At 56.9% G+C, this 6142-nt stretch overlaps 1 pseudogene; it reads right to left on the reverse strand.

Moving 5' to 3' along the window:
* Window positions 1-1267: 1267 nt before the first annotated feature.
* On the reverse strand, window positions 1268-1359 carry LOC138393541 (small nucleolar RNA U13; annotated as a pseudogene).
* Window positions 1360-6142: the final 4783 nt, after the last annotated feature.

The raw sequence follows: 6142 nt of genomic DNA on the forward strand, positions 1-6142 counted from the left end.
CCGCCGACGCCTAGCCCGCCGACGCCGCCGCCTAGCCCGCCGAAGCCTAGCCCGCCGACGCCTAGCCCGCCTCCGCCGCCGCCTAGCCCGCCGCCGCCGCCGCCTAGCCCGCCGACGCCTAGCCCGCCGACGCCTAGCACGCCGCCGCCGCCGCCTAGCCCGCCGACGCCTAGCCCGCCGACGCCGCCGCCTAGCCCACCGAAGCCTAGCCCGCCGACGCCTAGCCCGCCTCCGCCGCCGCCTAGCCCGCCGACGCCTAGCCCGCCGACGCCTAGCACGCCGCCGCTGCCGCCTAGCCCGCCGACGCCTAGCCCGCCGACGCCGCCGCCTAGCCCGCCGAAGCCTAGCCCGCCGACGCCTAGCCCGCCTCCGCCGCCGCCTAGCCCGCCGCCGCCTAGCCCGCCTCCGCCGCCTAGACCGCCGCCTAGACCGCCGCCGCCTAGCCCGCCTCCGCCGCCTAGCCCGCCGCCGCCGCCGCCTAGCCCCCCTCCTCCTCCTCCTCCTCCTCCTCCTCCTCCTCCTCCTCCTCCTCCTCCTCCTCCTCGTCCTCCGCCGGTTTCGTGCCGGGATCCCATGGTCCTTGGGGTTGACCAGATGTCCCGTCGCACTTAGTCTCTGCGGGGCTGGCCCTATCGATGCTATGGAGGGGGATCACCGCCAGGGGGCGCTGCGGTTGCGGGCTTCTCGACTCCCTCTCCTTCCCCACCCCTCCGCTCGCCCGCTCCTCCTTTCTTTACTCCCTATCGCCCCGCCCCCTTTTTTCTCCACACACACGCAATTATCACGCTCACGAACTATCCCGGGACCTGGCGTGACTTTCATCGCAATCTCCCCCCCCCCCCGGACACACACACATAGAGACACACCCTCCCGGCAGGGAGCACCCTGAGTGGTCGTGCAGATGTCGCTGCTGCATGCGGCCTCCGCATGGGTTCGCTGGTTGACCAGATGTCTGGTCCTTGGGTGGTTGACCGGATGTCTGGTCTGTGGTTGTCATCCTGACAGGGAGGCTTTGGGACGGATTTGGTCTCTCTGGCCTCGCTGCCCCTAGGGGTCACCCTGCGATCGGTATTCTTCTCGCGTGGGGCGAGGGGGCGCTCCGGAGCATTCCTCTCCTCTCGGAGTTTCTGTCTGCAGTCTCTCGACTTGCTCTCACTCCCCTACCCTGCTGTGTGACTTTCTTTTTGGTCCTTTCATTTTATCTATTCTCTCTTTGCCTTTTCCTGCCCGCCTTTCCGCTCCCCCCCCCCCCGGATTCATGGTTTCACGTCACGCGGGTGACGTGCCGACACACCAGGAGGCCCTTCTCACACGTGCGCGTGAACACGCAATCAACACGTTTATGAACTAGAAAGGGATCTGGTGTGACTTTGCTATTATTTCCCCTCCCCTCCTCCCCGCGCTGAGAATGAGTTTCCCCGGGCTCGTGTGCCCGCCTGGGAATCGGCTGCAGACGCCATGGCCCCGGGTCGACCACATGTTGCCCTGGGGTCCACCAGATGTCTCTGGCGAATTGGGGCCCTAGGGTGCTTGTGACGGTGTGGTCACTAGGTGTCGCTCTGGGCTCAGTATTCTTCCTTCTCGCTGTGACTTTGGTCTCTTTTTTTCGAAATTTCTTTCTTTCTTCCTCTTTTGCCCTGTTTCCATTTTCCCTTCTTAATCTCTTTCTCTCTTTTTGTTGCTTTTTTTCCACGGCAGATGGGTGATGTGTGTGTGGAGGAAACGCGGCGTCAGGGAGAAGACACATCTCACACGTGCTCGGGAACACCCGATCGTCACGCTTCTGAGTACCGACCGATGGATCTGGTCCCGAATTTTTTAATAGTTTTCTCCTCTCTCTCTCTCTCTCTCTCTCTCTCTCCCTCCCCCCCTTCCTTCTCTTTCCTTTCTCTCCCTTCCTTTCTTTCTTTCTCTCGCTCTCTCGCTCTCGCTCTTCTTTTCTTTCTGACAGAGTCTCTCGTTCTGTTGCCCTGGCTAGAGTGCCATGGCGTCAGCCTAGCTCACAGCAATCTCAAACTCCTGGGCTCAAGCGATCAGACTGCCTCAGCCTCCCGAGTAGCTGGGATTACAGGCATGTGCCAGCATGCCCAGCTAATTGGATATACGTGTGTGTGTGTGTGCGTGTGTGTGTGTGTGTGTGTGTGTGTATATATATATATATATATATATATTTTTTTTTTTTTTTTTTTTTTGAAACAGAGTCTCACTCTGTTGCCCAGACTAGAGTGCCGTGGCGTCAGCCTAGCTCACAGCAACCTCAAACTCCTGGGCTCAAGCGATCCTACTGCCCCAGCCTCCCGAGTACCTGGGACTACAGGCATGCGCCACCGTGCCCGGCTAATATTTTTCTGTATATATTTTTAGATACTGTTTCTGTATATATTTTTAGATATATAGTTTCTTTCTATTTTTAGTAGAGATGGGGGTCTCGCTCTTGCTCAGGCTGGTCTCGAACTCCCGACCTTGAGCGATCCACCCGCCTCTACGTCCCAGAGTGCTAGGATTACAGGCGTGAGCCACCCCGCCTGGCGTGTACGTTCTGTATTCACAGACAGACGGAAGGCAGGGAGAATGTTACCCTTTCAAAGCCCGCCCTGCTCGCCTCTCAGCCCACCGATGGCACTCTGAATCCCGTGGCATTCCTTCACTCAGCTGAATTCTTCAGCACCCGACCCCCCCCCCACCCCACCCCCGTGCCACGGGAGTTCGTTCTCATGGCAGAGCCATCGAGGCTGTTGCCACACGTGTTGTAGGTGCCTAGGCAGACTGTGCCCTGGCCCCGAGGAGGTACGGAACCGCCTATCGCCTCGGGAGGGAGGGACAAGATGTGTCCGTGTCCAAGGCGACGTCCTGTCGATCACGAGGAGGCCTGCAAAGGCTCGTATCTGCCAGGCATTGAGCCACATCACATGAAACACCGGTGTGTTCCTTCACTTAGGTGGTGTCGCGTGTTGATACTCACAGAGGATGATAAACCCACTCGCATGCCGGCTGAGCCCCCTGTGTCTCCTCCTCTATCCACTGAGGGAAAAAACCGCAACGAAAGGTAGAAAACCACAGGGGGGGAAGAGAGCCCGTCGCTCTCCCTATGTGACCGTCCGGAGTGCTCGTTCAGATGGGAGGAGGTGTGTTTGTGTGTGTGTGTGTGTGTGTGTGTGTGTTTCATTGATTTTGGTGCCATCTTTTCTCTGCAGCTGCGTCAGAGGACAGCGATTTTTCCGATTTTCACTCCGCTGAGTGAATTGCCTTTTGAAGAGAATGTCCACAGGAAGCCTACGGTCCTCCCGCGGGGGTGGCCCTCCTCTAGAAATGAATCTCGTTTCTTGAACGGAGGGGACTTGTTGACGCCATCATGCTTTCGGGACGACTTCTCAGACGCTAGCTTTGGACCGCAACATAGGTGCCCCCGACATTGCCTCAAGGGTTCCGTGGTGCCTCCTGTCAAGAGACCCCACCGACCGTCCCCAGCCTGCCCGCTCAAGGGAGCCGGGCCCCTTCTGATCTGTCCGCCCGCCGGTGAAGCTCCCTCCCGAGGGTCGGAAAGCCCACCTGTTTCCCAGTTCGGTTGAATGATGGGGCACCCGGGCAGGGCACTGGCACCGAGTGACTCCATTCTGAGTCTGTCTGCTCTGGGGGGCGGGGGCGGGGGCGGGGGCGGGTGGGGGGGGCAGTTCCGTCTCGACCCGGTGGCCTCCTACCGACTGACTCGATGGGACGGACCATTCTCACTCAGGATCGTGTACCTTCTTGGCCTAGGCACATCCCGGCACTTAAAGCCACTTTTCGGGGACACTCTCCCACGTACAGATAGATGGCCTGCACGAGTGCTCTTCCTTTCTCGAAACACTGGAAATCTGTCCTCAATTTTACCTGACCTACCTGACGGTGTGTGATAAAGGAGCATAGAACCCTCAGCCACCCTCCACCTTCCCGCTGTCCCGAGAGACAGTGCCGAGCGTGAAATTCTATCCCTGACTCTCTGTGTCCACCGGAACGTGGCCTGACTGCAGTGACGTCAGCTACGTCAAGTCGTTCTCTGGGTAGGGAAAGAACTTAACCAGATAGGCCCTATCGGTCGCTTCTCTGTTCTGATAGTTTTGTGGCAGCCATTTCTTTCCCCCTCTCTTTTCTTTTTCTGTCTCTCTCCCCCACCCCCACCCCCAAATTCTTTCTACGAAGACGTTTAGGATGTCAGATTCTGGCCACATGCCCCCCCTAGGCATACGGGGGCCAGCATAGACAAAGGTCTTCGGTACCAAGTGTTCATTCCACGGTGACAGATATTGCCACTCTTGTATTGACCAGGGCGAGATGGTGAGTGGGTCAACTCTGAAACTCCCTGTACTCTACTTCTCTCTTGGGTAGGTCCCTGCCCCAACCCTCCGGCTTCTAGCACACACCCAGGGGCACTCTCTCCTCTCTGGATAAAGTTCCAGATGATCCGATCCGCTCCGAGGAGGAAGGGGAGCTGGCCGGGCCACCCACTGTGCGCCCCACCCCCGTCAGTCATAGGGTCCGTTCTTTTCAGGATGACACCGGCAGCGGTTGCTGGGTGTCACCTAGCGGCCACTTTGATCAGACCTCGGGATCCGGAAAGTCAGGTGACGTTGGGAGTTTAAGAGCTGACTCCCGGGAGGTGTGGAGGGCGGGGAGGAGAGCACGGTCCGGACGGTCCCACCCTCTTCTTCCCGGGCCCCGCAGCTCTGGGCCCGCCCGGGGCAGCCCTAGCCTCTAGCGGGTCTCCGCCCACCCGCCCTGTTGTCTGCGGGAGGCGCCCCTCCTCCCGCTCTCTGCCTCCTCCCGGGACCGTAGGCCTCTGCCCGTCGTCTTTTTTATTTTTATTTTTTCCCTTTTGTTTGTTTCTCTTTTATCTTGTGTTTTAGGCTTATCGAATATCATATCGTATAAAAACTTAAATCACAGAATGAATTATATTAAGTAACAAGATGTGGCTTTTTATCCTACGCCGAGAACGATGAATTTTTCTCTTCGTGTCCATTTTCCTGTCCTGGAAGAAATACAAAGTTGCTCGTGATACTTCCCCATCATCTTCCAGTTTCCCCGACTGTCAACACGATGTATTCGATCGTATATCTTTGTGTGTGCACGTGGGCGCCTGTACCTATTTCTTTTCGGCATCAGTCTCAGGTCTTTTGGCACCTAGGGGGGAAAAAGGAGAAACCAATAAAGGACAGAAAGACGTTCTGTCGTTTTACGCTCCCCACCACCACCACCACCACCACCACCACCACCACTTTTGGGAGCTTGTAGTCTGGCCTATGTCCCCAAGGCAGGTTAAATCTTTTCTTAAAACTCCCAAGTGGTCCCCTGCCCCGCCCCCCCCCCCAGGTGGGCGGCCGGCAGAGTTCACAGGCTTTGTTTTTGGCAGAGCCTGGACGATTGAAATAATTAACCACAATCAACGCTAAAGCTGAGAACCCCTCCCCCCCTCATTAAAAGCTCTGTATTTCTGCCTAGCCCTATGTTCGGGGAAATTCGGAGGCTTGAGATGGGAAGGTCTACCCTATTTTCTCCTTTACCGGCAAAATAGACTCTCTCTTTCCTTCCTCCTCAAACAGCTTGTCCTCGTTATTCGGCCTCGTGGGCAAGTGGCCGAGCTTTCGGTAACACCAAGTCTTGTAAGTTGTGTTGTGTTATCGGTCTTGTTTTCTTTCTTTTCTTTTCTTTTCTTTTCTTTTTTTTTTTTTGAGACAGGATTTCTTTCACTCTGTCCTCTCCCAGGCCGCCTTGGCCTGATTGTAGCTCACAGCAAGCTCCAAATCCAGGGCTTAAGTGATCCTCTCTGCCTCAGCCTTCTGAGTAGCTGGGACTATAGGCAAATGCTGCCACACCCGCCATAATTTTTCTTTTTTTTTTTTTTTGTTGGTAGAGATGAGGTCTCATCGTGTTACCCAGGCTGGTCTCCAGCTGCTGGGCTCAAGTCACGCTCCCGTCTCTGCCTCCCAAGTTGCGGGGATCACGGGCATGAGCCACCATGGCCAGCCAGGTTATTTAAAGGTGATCGCTTTGCTATCCTGATACAAAACCCCAAATGTGCGAGTTTAAGGCACCAGACGGAGGGAGTCTCCACACTACATCGTCACGAACATTGAGGGTGGCTCACGAAACAGCTGGGATGTGG

This window comes from Eulemur rufifrons, chromosome 11 (assembly GCF_041146395.1).
Source record: "Eulemur rufifrons isolate Redbay chromosome 11, OSU_ERuf_1, whole genome shotgun sequence".
Lineage (NCBI taxonomy): Eukaryota > Metazoa > Chordata > Mammalia > Primates > Lemuridae > Eulemur > Eulemur rufifrons.